Source organism: Triturus cristatus, chromosome 7, assembly GCF_964204655.1.
Source record: "Triturus cristatus chromosome 7, aTriCri1.1, whole genome shotgun sequence".
Lineage (NCBI taxonomy): Eukaryota > Metazoa > Chordata > Amphibia > Caudata > Salamandridae > Triturus > Triturus cristatus.
In genome coordinates this window covers 1,117,952,267-1,117,976,746 of record NC_140590.1, presented here as the reverse complement: position 1 = coordinate 1,117,976,746, position 24,480 = coordinate 1,117,952,267, and the positions used below count along the sequence as shown (strand labels likewise).

At 44.7% G+C, this 24,480-nt stretch overlaps 1 long non-coding RNA gene across 1 annotated transcript in view; it reads right to left on the bottom strand.

Moving 5' to 3' along the window:
- LOC146811183 (uncharacterized) overlaps positions 1 to 23,481 on the bottom strand; it is a 130,554-nt gene extending 107,073 nt beyond the window's left edge. Inside the window, exon 1 of the long non-coding RNA XR_014965788.1 lies at positions 23,398 to 23,481. This is a non-coding gene — a long non-coding RNA (uncharacterized LOC146811183). The remainder of the gene's footprint in view (positions 1 to 23,397) is intronic.
- Between the last annotated feature and the right edge of the window lie 999 nt (positions 23,482 to 24,480).

The window sequence follows — 24,480 nt, the reverse complement described above, 5'->3', positions numbered from 1 at the left end:
TAAGCTCAGCCTGATTTTAACCCCTTCGCTGCTAGGCCTTTTCCCCTCCTGTGCAAAGCCTTTTTTCGGCTATTTGGGGTAGTGCGCGCTTAGGCCCCTGTGACTTTTGACCACATTAGGTATCCACGCCAAATTTTATTGCAACATCATGGGGATTCTAAAGGTACCCAGGGAATGTGGATTCTCCTAGAGGGTTCCCAGAAATTAGTCAAAATACAGCAACATTTTGGTTTTTTTTGCGGAAAATGGTAAAAACGCGCTGCAAATGAAAGCGTCTGGGTTTTTCCCTGCAAATGGTATTAAAAAAGGGTTTGTGGGGCTGAAATCAAAATTTCTCCAGCTTTTAGGGAATGACAGAATTTTGTCAGAAAACCAACATTTTTTACACAGTTTTGGCATTTTTCTGGGACATACCCTATTTTTGCTATTTTTTGTGCTTTCAACCTCCTTCCAGTTAATGGTAGAAATGGGTACAAAAGCAATAATGAATCCTGGAAAGCTATACATTTTTAAAAAGTAGACACAATTCTGAATTCAGCAAGGGGTCATTTGTGTAGATCCATCAAGGTTTCTTTATAGAAACTACCAGTTAAATATAGGAAAAATTAAATATTAGTTGAAAAAAGCATCCTTTTGTGTCAACGTTTTCACCTGTAACTTCTTCTAATTATGACAGCTCTTTGAAAGCAGTATACCGTTACATCTGCTGGACCTTCCTGGTTTTGGGGATATATAGGACTTGTAGGTTCACCTAGAGCCCAACAAACCCAGAGTAAAAAACTTAGCAGCCTTTTGTAATGGTCTTTTATTATGTTCCGGGTATATAGCAATTATTGTGGGAAAATGTATACATGGAAAAATCGGTATGAAAGACACCTATGTATTTCTGAAATGGGAACAAATTACAGAGTTTAGAAACAGTGCATATTTGCACATTTTCGAAATTGGGAATACTCATACTAGCATGAGAATTATTGGTCATTTTTCAAAATGACTTTTTTTTTTATACAATGTCTTTCATTTGGAAGGGAGAAATGCATCAAATATCAATAGAATAACCGTTGCTTTACAAATCTGAACTACCCCAAGTCTCCCTATAAAAATGGTTCCTCACTTGCGTGGGTAGGCATAGTGCCCACAACAGGAAATGGCTCAAAACCTAACGTGAAGATTTTTTCACGCATAATGACAACACTGCCACGACCCTTGCGACGCAATGGGCGGCATTGAAAGCGGTTCTCAGGGGAGAATTTATTGCCATTGCGGCTGCTGACAATGTTGAGCGGCAGCGAAAGCGGGAGGATCTCACACAAAAAACCAAAGAGCTGGAACAAATGCATCAGAGGACAGGTGCCCCCAGGACGTGGCGGCAACTGCGAGCCATCCGGCAGCAGCTGACGGCTCTTGATCAGGATAGAGCGGAATACGCTGCTCTCCGTTTAAAACACGCTTACTATATGGGGGGTGATAGGTGCGGACGCTTACTCGCACACAAACTTCGGGAAGTCCGGAGGCGCCAGGGGGTGCGTGAGATCCGCCGGGAGGATGGCACAAGAGTCACGGACGACAGGGACATAGCAGAATCGTTCCGTGCTTATTATGCAGCCCTATACGACGGGTCGGGGTCGGCAGCAGACGCTGGGGCGGCCTTTCTGGATTCCGTCGAGCTCCCCACTCTGACTGGGCTCCAGGCAGACCAGCTGGACAGAGACATACGCCCTGAGGAGGTGATTGCCGCTATCTCCCGGTTGAAGCTAGCGAAGGCCCCAGGCCTGATGGCTTTACCGCCATTTTCTATAAGAAATTCTGTACTCTCCTGGCGCCCCTGCTTACCCGGCTCTTCAATTCCTTGTCGGTCATGGGAGCGATTCCCCCGGACCTCACATAGCGGTGATTCCCAAGCCGGGGAAGGACCGGACTCGCTGTGGAGCGTACCGCCCCATCTCCCTGTTGAACGTTGATCTTAAACTCTTCTCGGGGATCCTGGCTAGTCGATTAGCACCCTGCATGCCCAACCTAATCGACCCGGATCAGGCGGGGTTCATCCCGGAACGGCAAGCCCCAGACAACATGAAACGTGTCATGCATCTGGTCGAGAAGGCCTCTCGCACGTCGGGAGAATATATGTTCCTCGCGATCGACGCCGAAAAAGCGTTTGATCGGGTCCACTGGCCCTTCCTGGAGCAGGTGTTGCTGCGGATGGGGTTGGGGGAGAGATTCCGCACCCACATCTTCAACTGCTATAAATTCCAGTCAGCCATGGTCCGAGTCAACGGACACACGTCCGCTAGCTTCCCCATCATGCGGGGCACGAGGCAGGGGTGCCCGCTGTCGCCGCTGCTTTTCACTGCATACATGGAACCCCTGGCTCAGAAAATCAGGCAAAATCCGGGAATCTCCGGGATTAAGTTCGGGGGATACACCCATACCATCAGCCTATATGCAGATGACGTGCTACTCTCTCTATCAAATCCTAGGGAGGCGCTACCGGCGTGTATGGCGGATCTGGACACCTTCGCACAGGTGGCGGGGTTCAAGGTTAATGCGGACAAATCAATGGCGCTGGACCTCTCGCGGACTCCCCCCACATGTCAGTACTTAGAAGCTTTGCTCCCCTTTCAGTGGGCAACGGACTCGATTCCCTACCTGGGGATTCAGTTGGCCCCTACGCTCTCCCGGGTGGTGACCCTCAATTATGCTGCCCTGCGTCAGAAGATTCGCAGAGAGCTTGGGCAGTGGAAGTACTATCCCCTCTCGTGGTTAGGCAAGATTGCGGTGGTCAAAATGACCATCCTGCCGCAGATCCTTTATATTTTCCGCACCATACCCCCGTACCCGCCTGCTGGCTGGATCCAGCAGACGCAGTCGGAGCTGGCCCAATTCATTTGGAGTGGACGGAAGCCCCGCATGAAGAGATGACTGTCCACTCTTACTCCCCAGAGCGGGGGGCTTGGGATCCCGGATCTCCAACTTTATTTTCAAGCCACGCAACTACGCTACCTAGTGGAGTGGAGTCCCTGGGAGTCGGAAAAGCATTGGTTGTTTCAGGATCAGGCGGTAGCTGCTAGACCTTTGCAGGAAATTCCCTTCTTGCGGAGACAGCACAAGCCCCCCAACCTCTATGCCTCCCATATTGCTCGCGTCCCTCTAGAGATCTGGGATCGCACTAACGGGGCTCACAAGCTTACCACCTTCCCTTCCCCGCTTACCCCTATGTTGGACAATCCAGATTTTTCCCCTGGTATGGATTCGGCGGCCTTTCATAGATGGAAGCCGGCAGGTTGCCGCTTCTTATATCATATGTATGACGCTGAGGGGGTACGTCCGTTTCAGCAATTCAGGCAGGACTACGGACTGCCGGAGGTGGAACGCATTCGCTATCTTCAGGTCCGACACTGGGCACTGGACGGAAGGGTCCGACCGGGGGCGGACAGGCGACTTTCTCCGTACGAGCGGTGGTTAATAACGCGCACTTCAGACAAGCAATTGATCACTGACCTCTACAGAACGCTCCAAAGGCGCTTCACGCACACATACAATGCAGGACGAATGTGCTGGGAGAGGGAGCTAGGTAGATCTTTGTCTCACGAGGAGTGGGAGGGTATATACTACAGGGCCCGGCATTCCGCGTACCATATGGGACTCACAGACACCCTTACAAAAGTGGCGACCTATTGGTATTACACTCCAGAACGCCTACACACGATGGATAAGAAGAGGGAGGCGTAATGCTGGAGGGGTTGTGGGCAGATAGGCACCCTGACTCATTTACTTTGGGATTGCGAGGGAGTTCGGGCGTAATGGACCCAGATGCTTGATGAAATAGACAAACATCTTGACACTGCGATCCCGCGATTTCCGGCATATGTATTGCTAGGTCTCCCGAAACCCTCTGACATACCCACTTAAGTCACGCAGAGGTAGGCTAATGGCCATAGCGCTGGGTTCAGCGACGCAGAATATACTTACTCATTGGTGCTCCCACACCTCGCCGACTTTCACGGGCTGGTTATATCGCTTGTGGCATGTCCTGGGCATGGAGAAACTCACATTGACGGTGTCCGGGGAGGGATCCAAGTACGGAGAATTGTGGAAGCCCTTCCTGTCACTGTTGGCCACCGAGTTTAGGGAAGTTACATGTCCCCGCTACCTCCGCTTACTGAGGCTATCTGAGACACAGAAAGAAGACTGACGTCAGGGCGCTGCTGGAATTACGAGAGATTGGGTTTGACAGACGCGAATCTGAGGGAGGGAAGGGGGGGAGCGGGTGGGGGGGGTCTCACTATTTTATTTTTATTTCATAGCACCCTATTGGAGAACTCTATGGCATTCCCACATTGGTTGTACGCCTGTCCCAATGTGCAATACAGAACTGAGAGACTTAAGCATCACCCTGAGACTGAACAGGGTGCTATTCTTTCCTTTGGTTGCGATTTTTGCTACTGTATATTTTGAAATGCCAATAAAAGATTTTAACATAAAACCTAACGTGAACACACCACATTTTCACAATGAAAATTTACACATTTTTTGCGAAGAGTCTAGCTGTAGTTTTTTAACCCTAGCTCTGCCGGCACCTTGGGAAGCCTAGCAAACCTATACATTTTTTAAGACTAGATACCCAGGGGAATCCAGGATGGGGTGACTTGACTGCCTCCCACCATGATCTGTTACCCAGAATCCCTTGCAAACCTAAAAAATTGACAAAAAAACCACATTTTCCCCACATTTCTGTGGTGGAAAGTTCTGGAATCTGCGTGGATGCATAAATTTACACCCACCCCATGTTCCCCAAAGTCTTACAAGAAAAATGGTACCTCACTTGTGTGGGTTGGCCTAGTGCCCGCGACAGGAAACGGCGCAAAACGCAACGTGGTCGCACCTCAATTTTGCAGTGAAAAATGACCCTTTTTTGGCAAAGTGCCTAGCTGTAGTTTTTGAACGCTAGCTCTGCCGGCACCTAGGGAAACCATAGCAAACCTATATATTTTTAAAAACTAGACACCCAGGGGAATCCAGGATGGGGTGACTTGAGTGCCTCCCACCAGGGTCTGTTACCCAGAATCCCTTGCAAACCTCAAAAATTGTCAAAAAAAACACATTTTCCCCACATTTCTGTGATGGAAAGTTCTGGAATCTGCGTGGATCCACAAATTTCCATGCACCCCGCGGTCCCCAAAGTCCTACGAGAAAAATGGTACCTCACTTGTACGGGTCGGCCTAGTGCCCGCGACAGGAAATGGCGCAAAACTCATTGTGGTCACACCTCAATTTTGCAGTGAAAAATGACCTTTTTTTTGCAAAGTGCCTAGCTGTAGATTTTTAACCCTAGTTCTGCCAGCACCTAGGGAAAGCTACCAAACCCACACATTTCTGAAAACTAGACACACGGCGGCTTCCAGGGAGGTATGGCTTGCATGGATCCCCCAACGTTTCCTTACCCAGAATCCCCTGCAAACCTCAATTTTAGCTGAAAAAAATCACTTTTGTCACACATTTCTGTGTGGGAAAGGTGTGCTATCACCGGGCTCACACAAATTTCCCACCATCCAGCGTTCCCCTAGGTCTCCCGATAAAAATGGTGCCTCACTTGTGTGGGAGGCCCAAGTACCCGCAACAGGCAAGGGCCCAAAACGTAGTGAGTCGACATCAAAATTGCCTATCTCAAAACCACCAGGTTTTGCAAGGGGTGTCACCTGGGTTTTCGGCCCCGTACTCGGCGGCCATCTAGGTAAACCTACCAAACCCACACATTTCTGAAAACTAGACACCCGGCGGCTTCCAGGGAGGTATGACTTGCGTTGATCCCCCAACGTTTCCTTACCAAGAATCCCCTGCAAAGATCAATTTTAGCTGAAATAAATCACTTTTTTCACACATTTCTGTGTGGGAAAGTTGTGGCATCACTGGGCTCACACAAATTTCCCATCACCCAGCGTTCCCCCAGGTCTCCCAATAAAAATGGTGCCTCACTTATGTGGAAGGCCCAAGTACCCGCAACAGGCAAGGGCCCAAAACGTAGTGAGGCAACATCAAAATTGCCTATCTCAAAACCACCTGGTTTTGCAAGGGGGGTCACCTGGGTTTTCAGCCCCGTACTCGGCGGCCATCTAGGGAAACCTACCAAACCCACACATTTCTGAAAACTAGAAACCCGGCGGATTCCAGGGAGGTATGGCTTGCGTGGATCCCCCAACATTTCCTTACCCAGAATCCCCTGCAAACCTCAATTTTAGCTGAAAAAATCACTTTTTTCACACATTTCTGTGTGGGAAAGTTGTGGCATCACTGGGCTCACACAAATTTCCATCAACCAGCGTTCCCCCAGGTCTCCCGATCAAAATGGGGCCTCACTTGTGTGGGAGGCCCAAGTACCCGCAACAGGCAGGGGCTAAAAACATTTCAAATGACATGGGAGGAAAGGAAAACCCTTTCCTTTCCTCCGATGCCTTTGAAAATACACCCCCCACCCTCCACGAGGCAAAACTTACCTCTTACTTGCAAATGGCTTCCAGTGCATTGGGAAACTAAGGGAATCCTCCAATGACATCAGCGCGCCTCGCGCGCTGACGTCATTGATGACGTGAAGGGGGCGCAGTGGGAGGCAAAGGAAGGGCTTCCCCTGCCTTCCCCGGTGCAGGCATCCTAATAGATGTCCCATGCGCGGAACCCCTGCTCACCCTCTAGGTAGCTTGGCGCGAGCAGACAAGGCTTATCTCAGAGCGTTATAGGTTAAGCATTTGTGACCATATACAGTAACTCAGTGACAGCACCACAAATGGACACCACACTAGATTTATTTAAAAAATAGTGATCTTTTATATAAAGACTTAGCACAAGACCAAATAACGACAAAAATGACATACACATTTCAAGAATATGCTTTCCGAAAGAGTTCTTAGGTTAGCGATACAATCATTCACCTTAGCGTCAGTTTTAAACCACAGTACCAGGTGATGCGATAAAAGTTCTTAGCTGCGCTTCAGCATTGAAAATCAAGGTGTAGCTTATCCGGTAGAAATGTACTCGCTAAGGCGCAATGGGACAAAATTTGGCCCGCTAACGAGCGGGGCGACAATTTCACCAGCGGCTATCTTGGTTGGGTCTGCGACGATTTTCGCAGCGATAAAATTACTCACGCTAACGAGCGGTGCGATGATCTTGGCTTGGTCTGCGACGATTTCACACAGCAGCGGCAGACTCAGCGATGAAGTTCGCAGCGATCGAATTCTTCCCGCTAACAGACGGAGCGGGGATCTTGGCTGGATGTGCGGCGATGTCAGCAGCGATCAAATTCAGCCCACTAACGAGCGGGGCAATGATTTTTCCAGCGCTGATCTGACTCAGCGGCAGCAGGCTCTGTGACGATGTTCGCAGCTATCGAATTCTGCCCGCTAACGGGCGGAGCCGGGATCTGGGCTGGTAGCGATCAAATTTGGCCCGCTAACAAGCGGGGCGATGATTTCCCAGCACTGATCGGGCTCAGCGGCAGCAGGCTCTGCGACGATTTCCTCAGCGATAAAATTCTGCACGCTAACGAGCGGTGTGACTGAAATTTTATCGCTAAGCCGGCTGTGCGTTAAAAAGTGGAGATCTTTGAGTTCTTTCTTCTTAGCCAGCTTCCCAACAGCAGGCACAGCTCCCAGAGGCCCCACAACTGGTTCCAGCACTCTAGGAGGGGCAGAACTCACACAGCAGAGTTCAGGGGAAGCTGGGGGTGAAGTCCTTTTGTTCCTGGGACTTCTTAACAGGAGGCCAGCTCTACTCAGGCCCTTGGAGATCTTTTAAGCACAAGTAGAAATAAAGTCTTTTGTAGTCTTTCTCCTCTCCTTCAGCAGCAAGGCAACCACTGCAGGCCAATCCCCCAGGGACAGTACTCCTCCTTACAGCTTTCCCAGTTCCTTCTCCTCAGGCAGAGGTTCTTCTTGTCAAGCAGGATCTAATTTCTTGGGAGCAGGGTCCCAATACTTATACCCCTAATTAATTTGTTCCTCTGGGGTAGAGGGGCCTTTGCCCAGCCAGAACCAGTTCCTGAGCACTTTGTTGACATGTCTCTGACTTTCTATTCAAGGTGCAAGGCAGAGACATTAGCCGCTCCACAGGAGGTGGAGCCAGCATTGTGGTGGCAGAGCACAGTCCTATTCAGAGTCCAGGTGCACGCCTCCCACCAATCAGGATGTCAATCTCTCTATTCACCAACAGGCTACCTAGCCCTGCCCCTCTGGAATTCCTCAGCCCTGTCACTCACAGAAACCAGACAGGCAGATACACATCATAGCAGAGGCGAGCTGAAATGGTTAGGCAAGCAAATACCAGCTTTCTAAAAGTGGTATTTGCAAACACAGAATATTAAAATAAACTTTACTAAAAGATGTATTTTATTATTCTGAGTTCAGGCATACTAAACTCGAATTTCTACCATGTTCACTGGGTCTGTTAGGATCATAGAATGTAACAATTCTAACAGCTCATTCTGGCCTATGGAGAACAGGTAGCCTTGCAAGAGTGAAAAACGAAAATGGCTGTAATTCACTATTAGGACACGCCACACACATAAGGGCTTGTCCTACCTTATGCTTACAATGCACCCTGCCCTTGGGCCTACCATAGGGGTGACTCACATGAAGCAAAGGGAAGGTTTAGGGACTGGCAAGTGGGTGCACTTGCCCAGTCAGCATGACAGTACCAGACTGCACGCAGGTTCTGCAATGGCAGATCTTAGACACATTTTACAAGGCGGCTTCTGTGGGTGGCACAACCAGTGCTGCAAGCCCACTAGGAGCATTTGGATTTACAAACCCTGGGCACTCCTGGTGCACTTTACTGGGGTCTGACAGTAAACCAAATAAGCCAATCATGGAATCCAACCAACATATACATTTTATATAGGGAGCACTTGCACTGTGGCACTGGTTGGCAGTGGCACAGTGCTCTGAGCAGCTAACACCAGCAAAACACATGAGGCAGAGCAATAAAAAAGTGGAAGGGAGACTCACGCCAAGGTGCCAGGTCTAACAACGGAATACATATACTGCCAATAATTAAATAAATGCCCTAAGTATCAAATGTGCAGCAAAATCAGGAAGAAATAGGAAGCATCCCTAGAGGTCAGGAACATCTTCTCACTCACCCCCAAATACGAGGGCTTATATAGCCACTTTCTTCATAAGAAAGTATTACAACTTGAAAATCATTATAGTGTGAGCAAAGATTTATATTTTCAACAAATCACAACCCAAATTATAAATTGGTATATAACCCCAAACACCTTAGAACTAACCCACTACATGAATATTGAATTGACCCTTCTGACATAATGTCATCCGGTGTCATGTGGAGGTATTAGGCCCCATTAAGAAATCCCCATTTTACATGCACATATTCTTGAGTTAACTTCTCTCCCTTAGCACAGTGACATTTGACACACATTCACTTGTGCACACATATGGGATAATATTCTTTCAACTCAGTTTGCTTACAACATCATTTCATCTGCAGTTTATCAAGACACCTTGAACATTCTGTACAAGGGATAAGTTCAGGACACAAGATGTTGTTATTTGTTTTTTGGTCGCTTCACTGTAAAAGAGAACTATCATAATAGAATAATCAATAGCGGTCTGACTTGGATTTTGATATGGTAACATGGAGGATGTTAATTCATATATGAAATCAAAAATGTGATGATATTATTCTGAGGAACATTTTACTGGCACTAAGAGGTTGGTCCAGGCCGGAATTCCAGCTCAGCTGATTCCTGGCACCTCATGCAAGAGATAGGAAGCTTGCTGACACTTACCCACAGATAATGGGGAGTCAAAAAACCCAGATAGAGATTTGGCAGATCCACTCACTTTAGGCGCAGTAGGCTACAATGTGCTAGGTAGGAGTACACAATATTACAGTACTTGTATGCAAGCATATCATTTTCAGTACGTTGCAAAAAGATTGAATTGTTCATCTTTTTCATTATTCTTGTAATGCTATCACCATTATTTTGCTTCCTTCTATTGAATATTGCAGCACACGTATTTCTCATATCAATCACAATGCTTCAATAAATATTGAATCTGCATGTTGTGTCTTTCTTATGAACCTCTTCAGGTATGCATAAGTAACTGAGCAAATGGGTTCTAGATCTGTTGCCATGATTGCCTTGTGGGATCAGAGATGTTATGTTCTCAGGTTGCAAAAACATTTGTTGCCCTGTAGGGTTAGGGGTGCAAATGTACTGTAAGCTGGCATGACTATACACCAACATATCCTGAGGGGTGCTAAGGATCAGTCTCACACCAATCCATCATTCATATTATCCAACAAATCACAATTTTACCTTAGAAAGTGCAAGCCGTATGACACCAGAGGTGTCAGAACAAACTAGTGACATAAACAGTGAACAATTGTGAATTAATTCAATATTGCATACAACCACATGGTCCTTGAAAATATTAACAAATCTCTGGGCCTTTTCGAGAATAAAGACATTTAGAGATAAACCAATCACAACATAATAAACAGTATGATGCAGGAGCCATTTTAAACAAGATGGCATCAAGAAGGCCTAACTACGGGCTAGTAAGCCTGCGCCAGGAGGGCTACTTAGTTTAAGCCAAGAAATCACACTATAACATGTTGTAGCAAATTTGTTTCAACTGCAATAGTTTCATGTCAATATTTATATGTGATTTTGGGTGTAGGATAATTGCTCGGTTAATAAACCACATTTTGATTTAGACACATGTCATCTTCAAAAAAGGCATCCCAAAATTTTTGGTAAAATTTTTATTTATAAAACACCATCTAAAAGACCCCCCCAAAGAAAATTCTACACAAATTTAATATAAACTGCTGTTTCTTATTTTTAGCATAAACAATTGTAATTGGCTTTCTAAATTGCACGAATGTTATTATACTTTTTTGCCATTTCAGTGATTTTTTCGTTTTTGTTCAAAATCATTGATTAAAACATTTACTTAACCAAAACTATTTATGTCCCAGTCGCCAGGTTAGAGTAAATAGCTGTTCATCTGCAAACATTTCCATACAAGAGCTATCCTTCAAAAAAAATATTTGGCATTTTGAAATAAAAAATGGTTTTGCAGTGTTTACTGAGGCACCAAGCTATATGCAATAACCTGGGAGTAGACCTACTGCTAGAACTTGGCATCTCAATTTCTCTATCCTTTGAAGAAGCTAAATGTCTTTAGTGTCTTTACAAAGAAATACCGATCTTAAGAAAAACCTATACGTTTAAAGAAAAGTGCCATCCGTTTCAAAGATAGTCTAGAGTTTGCATTCTGCCTGCATGTTGGAGTTATGTATTATTTTATATTATCATAATTTCATGTGAATGCTTTCTAGAAGTGCGGGCTCTCGTTAGTCTAGGATTGTAGTAATGATAGTAGTGTCATCCAAATGCTGCATACACTAAATTGATGTATAACAAAACCATACAAACAGCTGAATAGTGGAATAGTCTAACCATATACCAGATGTTTCACCATAATTAGAATACGCATATTATAGACATCACCTTCTTCTCAAATCATCAGTCAACGCGAATGGTTTGAAAATACAAAAGTGATACTGATCCGTTGGATTAGTAAGCAACATCCATTCCAACTGATAGGCAATACTCATATTGAAGAGTTGGACCCTTTACTGAATTCTCAATCTTCACTGTCTTACTCTCTCATCTACAGCTCAGAAAAACCTACAACTACAGCCACTTTATGCCATATGTTCCCGCCACCATTCACAACCCAATGGTCAGTCTTAGACTCTACCCTATCAATTCAGAGTTTCAATCAGAATGCTGTATTTTTTCCTTGTTTTATGTTATGAACTCTGTTGCACCTTTTACTGACAATACAAATATCTTTATTAAATAACAAATGAATAAATAAATGCTACGTATCAGCTTTAGGTGCAGACTGAACCAGAGGACATAGGACCTAGGTTACATTTTGGCAGATGGGCTGTCATTCCTCTGCCAATGGCAGGGCATATCCACCCATCAAGGCGACAGTCAAGCAGTTGCTTTATTTAGGGTTTTGGCTGATGTAGCTACATACGCCAAGGTCGAGGAGGGAAGGATAAACTTCCATCATATTGGTGTAGGTGCCAAAACTCCACAATCACCTGAATCCCAATATTTTGAATACTCCAAATTTGTATTTGATCAATTTGATTCCAAAATCTCCCATTGATCTAATAAGAAAGAAAATAAGACAGAGTCTTCGGAGGTAAAGGGAATGTCAGCCAAGAAGCAGCTGATGCAACTGCAGTCCTTGAAACAACTTTTAAAATGAACTCTCCATCATTCCAAAAACAAGAGTTGTTATTCACAATTCACACAATCTATTAATAGATTCTGCAAACTCAGCATAGTATGATCATGGTTAGGGTTATATAGGCACATAAGAAAAAGCAACATCATATTTTAAATATTTAGTACTAACATATTGCAAGAGAAATCTTCCACCTATTTCCTTAGCAACTACTCTTCTGAGTTTAACACAAAAATAAAACATTTATTAAACAATGGCTCATAGCATGCCTTTAATAGAACTTCCAGCTGAAGTCCTTAGATATCATAATTTGGGTACACAAAGAAAGCTTCATTCACAATACACACTTCCTAACACAGTTGTTTATCTTTGACGTCATTCGCTTGGTGCTTCGCAGAAATGAGAGGAGAGATGGTTAGCAGCAGAATATATGGTGTCTCATATCAAAATATGAGTGAAAGAAACTATTGATGGACAGAATGCTGAACAATGCAACCATTCACCCCCAGTCACCAGGATATGGGTTTAATCCATTGTTCTTTTGCTCACCATGCCACCCCAGTTTGGACCCAGCCATATGGAAATAAGTCTTGACCCTGTTCCTCATGGGAACAGTCCAGCCCAAACTGCCAAGGCAGGTCCTCCCTGGACTGGAAACGAGCATCCTCGGACAAGTTTTGGGGCATCACCCCTCATTAACACTGAAATGAGTACTAGCCTCTCGGGAAAGTACTTTAATTGGTGGAAAAACTTTAGAAGAAAACGGCACAGATACAACGACTCCTAGACCAGGCCTTGTGAGTAGTCCCTTAGATAGTGGTCCTCAGAGTAGTTATATGGAAGCCAAGGTTCATAATGTTGTAAACTGATTCAAGGCCTCAGTGGGGAAGTAAGGAGGTCTAAAGATATCTCCCAACGATAGGGTGGAATAGGCACTGTTTTAAATAAATAGGTAACAAAATCGTTCAAATCGGCTGAGAAAACAAAACTCCTGCAGTGATGGGGTGTGACGCTGGTGGTAACAAGCGGTCACAACACTTGGCTTCCATATAACTACTCTGAGGACCACTATCTAGGGGACCACTCACAAGGCTTCTTCTAGGAGCCCATTCTGTCTGGGCTATTTTCTTGTTACTCCTGTTCTGTTTGAGAAGCATGTATACTCTTTGATACTGAACATCGTTAATCTGGACAGAAGCTGACTACTGTTTGACTCCAAGACTCCCTGATCCTCCCATGTTTTTAGTGCCCTGAAGAAGGTGCAACCTCGTTGACAGGTCATTAATGAAACGTTCGTCAGCGAGCACTGTGGAGACCACCAAAAACAGAATCGCTATATAAAACGCCTGCTGCAGTGATACATTTATTTCCACTCAGAACAGTAGTTACTTAGGGAATTGATAAAACCATATTGTGATAAAGTAGCAATACTGTGGAAAACATCTGCCTGTTACAGAAACTACTCCCCGTCCCTTACCTGATCCTCCCTGTATTCTAAATGAATTTATAGAATGCGACCGCAAGTCTGTCTCCTCGGTCATGATAAAGATAAAATCAGGCTCCCCCGCCGAACCTTTTCCTTAAAAAAAAAATTCTATCATGGCACATACAGTTTTAGATGGATTGATCGATCTATTCAATAAGTCCTTTGCGGAAGCCGACTTTCCCTCAATTTGGAAGGCAGCTAGAATCAGGCCAATTCTAAAGAAGCCGTCGGCTGACCCAAAAGTACTCTTAAACTATCGACCCATTTCTTTACTGCCCTATTTTGGGGAAATGCTGGAGTCTCTTGTGAATCAACAGCTGGTAAACCATCTTGAAAGCCGCAGACTTTTAGATACTTCCGAGTCCGGCTTTAGAACAGTGCACAGTACGGATACTGCGCTGATCGAGGTTACTGACAATATTAGACTAGCTGTAGATAAACATCAATCAGTTATCCTCATCTTGCTCGATCTGTCTGCCGCCTTTGACACCATCTCCCATAAGATTCTTGAACAACGGCTTTGGGAGGTTGGTGTCAGAGGGAATGCTCTTAAATGGTTCAGCAGCTACCTATCAGAACGTATAACTACTGTAAAGATGGAAAACATTACTTCTTGTGAGAAACCAGTAAAGAAGGGTGTCCCACAGGGCTCTATCTTGAGCCCTACCCTTTTTAATCTTTACATGACCCCTTTAGCTGAGGTGATCAGACTATATGGTTTCGATGTCATATCCTACGCAGATGACATGCAGATTCTGGTCACCTTAGGCCCAGACCCCAGTGACACTAAGCAACGTTTTAAAAACTGTTTGATCCATGTTGATAAATGGATGAGATCTAACCATCTCCAGCTTAATGGGGGCAAGTCCGAGATCATGCTCTTTGGTAAAGCTATTGACCATTGGACGCAAGACTGGTGGCCACCCAGGCTGGGCTCGTGTCCTGCCCCTAAGAACGTAGTCCGTAATCTAGGATTCTAGATGGACAACTGTCTATCCATGCGGGGTCATGTCAATCATGTCATCGGCACTTGTTTCGGTGTTATGCGTAGCCTACGAAAGGTTTTTAAATGGCTTCCCTTAGAGGCACAAAGACCCTTAATACAAGGACTGATTGTTAATAGAATGGACTACGGCAACGCTTTATTGCTGTCAATAAATGAAGATCTCATAAATAGACTTCAGGTTCTACAGAACACGGCTGCTAGATTACTCCTCAATCGCCCATATAGATCTTCGTCAGCAGCATGTTTAAACACTCTCCACTGGCTCCCAGTGAAAAAACAAACCCTTTTTAAAATACTATGCCTAACCCATAAAGATATGTATGGAATCGGTCCAAAATACTGGCTGCCAAAGTTACGCTGGTATCAACCGTCCAGGATGCTGCGCTCTAGTGATATGGCACTGCTGACTCCCCTTAGAATTCACACTGCTATGCAAGGGGGTCGAGCGTTTTCTTCTTTGGCACCAGCATCCTGGAATAAAATGCCTTTCTATCTTCGCAGTATGCCAGAACACAGCAGTTTCCGCAAAAAGTTGAAGACCTGGCTTTTTGGAAATTAGATCTAGTCCATTCATTCAGAGCTGTCTGCAAGCGCCATGAGATTCGTGTGAGTGATATGTGCGCGATACAAATGTTCTTGACTTGAATTGACTTAACTCAAAGATACTGAGACATATCTATCTTTGTACAAGTAGAAGTCATGTTCTAGGTTGTGCCCTGATTTGGTCTTTCCAGATTTCCTTATTTTTTGTTGCTGTTTTTAGAATGTCTAATTTGTTTGTGGTATGAATGTGTTATGTGTGGAAGTGTGGGATCAGATACATTGATGTTTTTACTGTCTTGATGTTGTTTTTCCATGAACTGCTCTATTTTTCATGTTGTATTAATTACCTCGGTATGATTATATAGTATTTAGTTCTGACTGTTTTGATACTCATAATAAAAATAAGAATGCATATTTTCTTTGTTGAATTATTGTGATCTTCAAGACTTTAATTGGTGGAAAAACTTTAGAAGAAAACGGCACAGATACAACGACTCCTAGACCAGGCCTTGTGAGTAGTCCCTTAGATAGTGGTCCTCAGAGTAGTTATATGGAAGCCAAGGTTCATAATGTTGTAAACTGATTCAAGGCCTCAGTGGGGAAGTAAGGAGGTCTAAAGATATCTCCCAACAATAGGGTGGAATAGGCGCTGTTTTAAATAAATAGGTAACAAAATCGTTCAAATCGGCTGAGAAAACAAAACTCCTGCAGTGATGGGGTGTGACGCTGGTGGTAACAAGCGGTCACAACACTTGGCTTCCATATAACTACTCTGAGGACCACTATCTAGGGGACCACTCACAAGGCTTCTTCTAGGAGCCCATTCTGTCTGGGCTATTTTCTTGTTACTCCTGTTCTGTTTGAGAAGCATGTATACTCTTTGATACTGAACATCGTTAATCTGGACAGAAGCTGTCTACTGTTTGACTCCAAGACTCCCTGATCCTCCCATGTTTTTAGTGCCCTGAAGAAGGTGCAACCTCGTTGACAGGTCATTAATGAAACGTTCGTCAGCGAGCACTGTGGAGTCCACCAAAAACAGAATCGCTATATAAAACGCCTGCTGCAGTGATACATTTATTTCCACTCAGAACAGTAGTTACTTAGGGAATTGATAAAACCATATTGTGATAAAGTAGCAATACTGTGGAAAACATCTGCCTGTTACAGAAACTACTCCCTGTCCCTTACCTGATCCTCCCTGTATTCTAAATGAATTTATAGAATGCGACCGCAAGTCTGTCACCTCGGTCATGATAAAGATAAAATCAGGCTCCCCCGCCGAACCTTTTCCTTAAAAAAAAAATTCTATCATGGCACATACAGTTTTAGATGGATTGATCGATCTATTCAATAAGTCCTTTGCGGAAGCCGACTTTCCCTCAATTTGGAAGGCAGCTAGAATCAGGCCAATTCTAAAGAAGCCGTCGGCTGACCCAAAAGTACTCTTAAACTATCGACCCATTTCTTTACTGCCCTATTTTGGGGAAATGCTGGAGTCTCTTGTGAATCAACAGCTGGTAAACCATCTTGAAAGCCGCAGACTTTTAGATACTTCCGAGTCCGGCTTTAGAACAGTGCACAGTACGGATACTGCGCTGATCCAGGTTACTGACAATATTAGACTAGCTGTAGATAAACATCAATCAGTTATCCTCATCTTGCTCGATCTGTCTGCCGCCTTTGACACCATCTCCCATAAGATTCTTGAACAACGGCTTTGGGAGGTTGGTGTCAGAGGGAATGCTCTTAAATGGTTCAGCAGCTACCTATCAGAACGTATAACTACTGTGAAGATGGAAAACATTACTTCTTGTGAGAAACCAGTAAAGAAGGGTGTCCCCAGGGCTCTATCTTGAGCCCTACCCTTTTTAATCTTTACATGACCCCTTTAGCTGAGGTGATCAGACTATATGGTTTCGATGTCATATCCTACGCAGATGACATGCAGATTCTGGTCACCTTAGGCCCAGACCCCAGTGACACTAAGCAACGTTTTAAAAACTGTTTGATCCATGTTGATAAATGGATGAGATCTAACCATCTCCAGCTTAATGGGGGCAAGTCCGAGATCATGCTCTTTGGTAAAGCTATTGACCATTGGACGCAAGACTGGTGGCCACCCAGGCTGGGCTCGTGTCCTGCCCCTAAGAACGTAGTCCGTAATCTAGGATTCTAGATGGACAACTGTCTATCCATGCGGGGTCATGTCAATCATGTCATCGGCACTTGTTTCGGTGTTATGCGTAGCCTACGAAAGGTTTTTAAATGGCTTCCCTTAGAGGCACAAAGACCCTTAATACAAGGACTGATTGTTAATAGAATGGACTACGGCAACGCTTTATTGCTGTCAATAAATGAAGATCTCATAAATAGACTTCAGGTTCTACAGAACACGGCTGCTAGATTACTCCTCAATCGCCCATATAGATCTTCGTCAGCAGCATGTTTAAACACTCTCCACTGGCTCCCAGTGAAAAAACAAACCCTTTTTAAAATACTAGGCCTAACCCATAAAGATATGTATGGAATCGGTCCAAAATACTGGCTGCCAAAGTTACGCTGGTATCAACCGTCCAGGATGCTGCGCTCTAGTGATATGGCACTGCTGACTCCCCTTAGAATTCACACTGCTATGCAAGGGGGTCGAGCGTTTTCTTCTTTGGCACCAGCATCCTGGAATAAAATGCCTTTCTATCTTCGCAGTATGCCAGAACACAGCAGTTTCCGCAAAAAGTTGAAGACCTGGCTTTTTGGAAATTAGATCTAGTCCATTCATTCAGAGCTGTCTGCAAGCGCCATGAGACTCGTGTGAGTGATATGTGCGCGATACAAATGTTCTTGACTTGAATTGACTTAACTCAAAGATACTGAGACATATCTATCTTTGTACAAGTAGAAGTCATGTTCTAGGTTGTGCCCTGATTTGGTCTTTCCAGATTTCCTTATTTTTTGTTGCTGTTTTTAGAATGTCTAATTTGTTTGTGGTATGAATGTGTTATGTGTGGAAGTGTGGGATCAGATACATTGATGTTTTTACTGTCTTGATGTTGTTTTTCCATGAACTGCTCTATTTTTCATGTTGTATTAATTACCTCGGTATGATTATATAGTATTTAGTTCTGACTGTTTTGATACTCATAATAAAAATAAGAATGCATATTTTCTTTGTTGAATTATTGTGATCTTCAAGAATTTATATTCTAGAAATGTATATCAATATACATATTATCTGCACAGTCAGTGAGCGCAGTTTCATTTGGCTCATGTGTGACTCCTTTTGAGCACAGTTTGAAGGCGAGTGTTTTTGCCAATTAATGTAGCTTCCAGGCAGGATGGTACTAATTTCAGTGTTGCTATTTTCCCCTGATTTCTTGCCGGTGTATCTTAACCCCAGGGTCCCTCCTATTTTTTGTAACAACCCTCATCAGCCAGGCTAGCTTAAATCCAGTGACGCAGTGAGCAACTGACCTAATATTCACACATTTGACATTTAAAAACAAGCATTTGCAATGCAATAGGTCTCGCATTTACTTGAGTTTGAGCTATTGGCATTGTAAATGACAATGCCGTTTATTTATGTTTTGGTTTTTAAAACATAAATAAAAGGCATTGTCATTTACAATGCCAATAGCTTAAACTAGCGTAAATGCGAGACCTATTGCATTGCAAATGCTTTTTCTCTTCTGCACACACAAAACATCAATCCTCATAGTGATGGCCATGGACAGCTTTAGTGCTGGTCAGGCACAATTGGGTTGCAGCTGAAGGCAGTGTGAGTTTCTCTCAGTGGGGCAGTATGGTGCTCAGTGGGGGAGAGGATGTGGCACTCTGCCGATGACAGAAACTGCAAGGCTCTGAGACAAATGGCTTGTGATAGCACTTTTAAGTATATTTGGGACATTTTTCAAATGGAAAAGTTTTCAGATGAATGTATAGTGTTGACCAATAACAACTGAGTGCATGTGTGCATTGCCAATTTAAATAAATGTTGAAAAATACTAGCTGTAGCGTCGTCTTTTGCTTGTGGCAAAAATAAATATGGATAAATACAGAAAAAATGCCCGAAAAATAAATATGGATAAATACAGACGGAAATGGCAAAAAAATAAATACCATAAAACCGGGAGCCCTACTTATAAGTACACATTTGGGGCTCTGGCATTTTTTTTCCTACAAATTAAGACACTACCTACACGTGTTCACCAATTACAACCCTTTACATTCCCAACTTAATAAGGAATGGTAGAGGCAATGTAAGATTGTACTCTGTCGTTCCTTCTGAGTTTATTTTCTGTGGGTGGAATTCAGGGTGGTGAGCTCTTCCACCTTTGTCTTGGTTCAGTGGTGTGCAAACACTTGTTTTAGGAATAGCCAGTTATGGGTGGGTAGTTGTGCGCTCGTGCTGTCTTACCTATTTTCTTTACTGCATGTGCTTGTTAGCCATAATGTCAAGGTCAGCCTTAGTTGTACCAGATTATACTTGTATGTTTCACTTATTGACGCATTAAATATGCTGTTATGCACCAGCACGTCAATTACCTGTTGTTGAATTGCCATTAAGGTGGGATAGCACGCTTACAATTGCTGTTTACGTCTTTGGCATAACGAGCATGTTTGAAGAAGTATTACAAACTACTTCTTTAAATTGTTATTACATATTGCATGTAATGCTCATATTGCGACTGGTACAGAACACAACTCCTCCAAAGTTTTTTTATCAGGGTCTTAACTTTTGCATATACATTTTTTGCTACCAATTTAACAGAATGTTTACACTATCTAGATTTGCGATTCTATTCCGAGAAAAGGAAGCAAAGTAACAATTACACGTTTGAGAAGTGAAGTAGCTCCATCAAGTCAGTGTGATCCGTTCTGCAATGTATATTCTGGCCCAATACACATTTTACGTTCTGTGACGAACATGGCAACATAAACAAAACACTAATGACAGTGTGCAGTTCGACTCAGCAATTTCTATAAAAAAAACACCACGGAGCCAAATCAAAAGAATTTCTTACCAAAGTCCGCGTGGGGATCGATTCAATAAGGTGCCTCGCAAGGCTGACAAATTTAGCGGCGTCATCATATTTACGTGTTGCGTGATGACGACATCATTGCTTTTGGAAAACCAATTGACACTTCTCTCGCTTGATACCACACGTGATTTAGCATTGTGCCACAGCTTAAAGACTATCAACTGGTATCTTGTGGGCTGCAGAGGTGAGAGCAAGGGAAGGGGCTATAGTAGTGGGAGCAAGGTGAGGGTCTGCAGTGGTGAGAGTAAGGGGAGGGGCTGCAGAGGAGAGAGCAAGGTGAGGGTCTGCAGTGGTGAGAGTAAGGGGAGGGGCTGCAGAGGAGAGCGAAAGGTGAGGGTCTGCAGTGGTGAGAGCAAGGGGAGGACTGCAGAGGTGAGAGCAAGGGTCTGCAGTGATGAGAGTAAGGGGAGGGGCTGCAGAGGTTGCGCGCTCTTATGCTCCTCAGTGTGAGCAGATTGCTTCTATTGATGCGTTCTGTGCGCCATCTCGTTTCCCCCTGTTTGCGAATTACCGCTTGGAGTCGCCTGCTTCGAAGTGTGACATTTGTGATTGTAACCCCGCACCCCCTCCACACGCCGACAAAAGAGGTGGCGCTGGAGTGCCATCACGGTCTGTTTGGTAAGGGCGCTAATTGGACAAGCCCGGCGGAGCGTGGCACGCGCGCGCTTGGGGGCGGGGGAGTGGACCCTTTGAAGTGCTCCCAAAGAGCGGAGTGCATGGCGGCACTAAGCGCGTGATTGTGCACGTGCTAGCAATGCAATCCGCTTTTTGGGAGCACTTTTAAAAGCCCCTATAGTCTCGCTTCGCAATCGCTTACGCGATAGCAAGGCGAGACCTAAAAAATGATGTGCAAAAGTAGCCTGCATTGTAGGGGGCTCTTAGTGCTAGGACCTATCATCTGTAGTGAAGAATATTGGTCATTTTTTTTAAGAAATCCTTTTTAAGTAAATTTATTTATATTATGCACTTTCCAAAGGTGAATCCTTGTTCCTCGTCTTGAATAACCCTCTGTGAGCCTCTCTCCTTTTTGTCCTCCCTTCGTGAATCTATAGGAATTGTATGCATTTTTTAACTGAGCATGGAATCCATTCACTTCACGTGTGCCAATAGTGTTCATCATTTATTTTCTTATTTTTCTTTTTGCTTTTAACCATATGTAATTGATCTTTGATGTATCTTTTTATGTATCAATGTGTATTGTATCTGTACTTTTGAGGTCATATTGACCGAAATAAAGTTTTTTTAATTGAATACTACAAACCATCAGCTGTCCACTCTTGCTAATGTCAAGCCTACAATTTGTTCACTGCACGCACCTACCTCACGCGACTGACAATCAATATAACTTAAAACTCATTAAACAAGGCTCAGCGGACAAAGATTAGTGAATAGTCTAGTTATGCCTGTAAAGAGCACACACAAAAAAAAACAACGCACTGAGAAGAGACACCAGCTAAACAAGATAAATCTACCGACTTTTCTGTTAAAAAATGCAAGAACTCGATGCCACCAGAAAAGAGCAATCACAAAATCGAATTTAAATGACCTATTGTGATGTGGTTAACCAGGCCCAAGCAGTCAAAGCACGGTCACCGGGAGATGTTTATTTACCATTCGTACTCCTGGAACTATAAGGCTATACAATCAGCGCTGTGAAACGACTACTCTTTAAGTAGCTTGTACGTCCAGCGACGTGGTGGTGGTGTGCAGTTTAGCGAGTATCTGCTGCACGTGTGTATGTTTTGCAGTGATGCAAATTCCCTGTTCCATCTACTACGGGATTTATATACTCGTTCTGTATTAACCACTTGAGCATTTCGTATGTTCTGCGTATGAGTTTACTGCAATGGTTTAACATCGCCTTTGCCACTTGTGGGAAGATATGGATTGCAGCCGCTGAACCAGCGTGTTGTAGTCCTCTGCACTGCAGTGAGTGGTCGTCTAATGGGTGGCAAACGTCTAGAAGTGTACCTGCGATAATTCGCTTGTAATACAGAGTAAATAAACCATGTGAAGCTGTGTAAGCAATTAGTATCCAATTAGTATTCCTATTTGTGGAATTTCACTTAGTGTTTGGGCTGATCACATCAAGTGTCATAAATGTGATAATGGCGAGTTCCACTTGCGCTGTCAAGGACTGTTCGACCACGCGTGCTCAACGACCAATAACACGCCAATACACAGTTGACAAAGCAAACCAATTGCAAGACTTTTCTACCTGAGTATGTGGCCCCAACGCCTTGAGACCCTTAGGGGTGATTAGTTCGCGCTTAAATATCGAGTTTACTTTTACAGTGGAGCAGTCCCGTACTGGTTACCTCCTGCTGCCTAGGAAAGCAAGCAGAACTTCAACGACTTGGGGATGATGACAAACTTCAGTTATTTGGGAGGTACCGCACAGGGGTAGAATAGAAGGTCAATGAACTACACCCAAACAATGCAAGTCTTACCCTTTCTATAGACCGTAGATTCTAACCACACCCCGCTAGAAGGCTACACAGCATGTCACATTACAGGTCTCCAGAAGTAGGGTCAGAAAACGTAGTGTCAGAGAATGGAGCTAACGTATAATAAAGGGTGACATGACAGGCCAGCGGATGCCAGCACGGATCGCAGCTCCACAGACGTGCCGCTGCACCCCGAGCGCAGAATCAGAGGCCCGGCAGCAGCGCTCTGGAAGTAGTGTCCCGTCCAGCAGTAATGTAGTGTTGGGCGTAGCGTACACTCCATACTGACTACCGGCCTGCAGCACCACCTACTACAAACCCATTTCCCAACATGGCTTCGCAGCCGCTCGGCTGCCCTTTCAAGCCAGGAACTGCACCGTTCATGGAGTCACAACACCCTCAAACTCATTGGCTCGCGCACAATGCTCTGGACTCGGCAGCCATTAATGCCATGTTGAAAACAGCGCCGATTCTCTGCTCTCCTAATCCAACACCACCCGCGCAGAATAGGTAGGGTACGGTCCCATCGAAGCTACCCTACACCCTCCCGGTTGCACTGGCGGAAGGATGGTGGCACTTTACTAACCATTTTGCACTTTTCTGTCCCGTGTTGCCGAGGGCAGGGGAGTCACGGCACCGACGCTGGGCCCCCCGCCGCATCACTAGGAAAAGGACGCGCCTCCTGCGCATGCGTGGTAAGTAGGTTACAGCTTAGTTAACAAGAGTCATTGCTCATGAAAGAGGGTGCGCGGTCCGAACTGGCAGCGGAGTGAAAACAAGCATTGGCCCCACGCGCACCTCGCACTTTAAGTTTATAAAAAAAAAAAGACAAGCCCGGCGGAGCGTGGCGCGCGCACTTGGGGGCGGGGGAGCGGACCCTTTGAAGTGCTCCCAAAAGGCAGATTGCATGGCGGCACGATGCGTGTGATTGTGCGCGTGCTAGCTATGCAATCCGCTTTTTGGGAGCACTTTTGAAACCCGTATTCTATAGTCTCGCTTTGCAATCGCTTACGCGATAGCAAGGCGAGACCTAAAAAGCTAGCACATTGCTATTCTGGCAATTTTTAGAGTTGTCTGACGGAGCCGATTGGAGGGGCAGCAATTGTGCACTGGGTTTATGATGGCTGATGTGCTTGTCAATTTTGAGAGGTCTATCCTCCAACATGCACCAGTTCTAAATCAGCTCATTAATAACACCTTCAGCTCGCACTGCACAAGTGGCTGATGAATTAACCCAAACCATTTACCAATCACAAATCTCAGAAGTTTTGGAAGGTCATGTTAGGAGCCTGCCTACAATATATCTGGCAGAAGGCGAACCATATTCACAGAAAATGCTAACTATAATGGTAATTGAGATAATTAGGGTCTATCCCCAGTTGTTTGGAGCACTGGTGCAGACAACAGCCAGAAGCCAGAGAAGATAAATGTGGGCCATAATTGTTTGCTAGGTGAATGCTGTGTCCAGTGCCAGATGCTCACAAAAGAACATCTACAAGCAGTAAAAGGAGGAGCAGGTGAGAGCCTATTCCCTAGCTAGATGACCTAACAACTGGAGTTGGGTCTCACTGTCCCCTCAAGCTCATGCTCTGTGAGGAGAAGGTGTTGTCCATACTCCCTACTGAAGACATTAAAGTAATTCCGGGAGGAGTGGACAGTGGTAAGTGCA